Consider the following 1,113-nt stretch of genomic DNA (forward strand, 5'->3'; position numbering starts at 1 on the left):
CCGTTCTTATTGAGGCTCCGGAAGCAGGCACAGCTCGGGGCAGACCCTGTCCTTTGGCTCTTGGACCAATGGGGCTGAAGATGTCTGACCAATAAGACGCTTCGGGCCGAAACAAAGGCGGAGGGGCGGAGACAAAGGCCGGATTAGGGCGGGAAGCCCCGCCTCTGCGCTTTTTGTGACTTCTTTCACGCACCGTAATTTGCACCAGATCCCCCACTCCCCACGCTCTACCCCCGAAACCTCCAAGCTTTTTTCACGCTTGCGCAGTAGGAGCCGCGGGGGCCTCTGCAGTCCCTCGGCGCCAGCTCTGGCCAATCCCGCGGGGCCGCCAGACAAAGGGAAGCAGGAGGAACAGTGGTGGCGGCCAACTTCTGCTGTCTCCTCCTACACATAGGGTTGTCCTCCCTGGCAGTTTTTCGTTTGTTAATTTTATTCTGCAGTTGTAGCTAATTGGGTTCAAAAGGTAGTTTTTTAAAAAGCCTGTTACCCTTTTGCCTCTTGCAGAGCTCAGTCATGGAGAAACATTGGAAGCAGTCTTAAGTGCTCCTCAGTCGGGTACTGCTTAAATAATGTTTTAGCCACACAAAAATATATTATACAACATTCAAAATAACGGTTTTGAACAGATAGGGGAAATGCTTTTTTTTTTTTTTTTTTTTTTGAGACGGAGTCTCGCTCCCTCACCCAGGCTGGAGTGCAGTGGCCGGATCTCAGCTCACTGCAAGCTCCGCCTCCCGGGTTCACGCCATTCTCCTGCCTCAGCCTCCCGAGTAGCTGGGACTACAGGCGCCCGCCACCTCGCCCGGCTAAGTTTTTGTATTTTTAGTAGAGACGGGGTTTCACTGTGTTAGCCAGGACGGTCTCGATCTCCTGACCTCGTGATCCGCCCGTCTCGGCCTCCCAAAGTGCTGGGATTACAGGCTTGAGCCACCGCGCCCGGCCTTTTTTTTTTTTTTTTTTGAGACGGAGTCTCGCTTTGTTGCCCAGGCTGGAGTGCAGTGGCCGGATCTCGGCTCACTGCAAGCTCCGCCTCCCGGGTTTACGCCATTCTCCTGCCTCAGCCTCCCGAGTAGCTGGGACTATAGGCGCCCACCACCTCGCCCGGCTAGTTTT

The sequence above is a fragment of the Macaca nemestrina genome, chromosome X (assembly GCF_043159975.1).
Source record: "Macaca nemestrina isolate mMacNem1 chromosome X, mMacNem.hap1, whole genome shotgun sequence".
NCBI classification, from domain to species: Eukaryota; Metazoa; Chordata; class Mammalia; order Primates; family Cercopithecidae; genus Macaca; species Macaca nemestrina.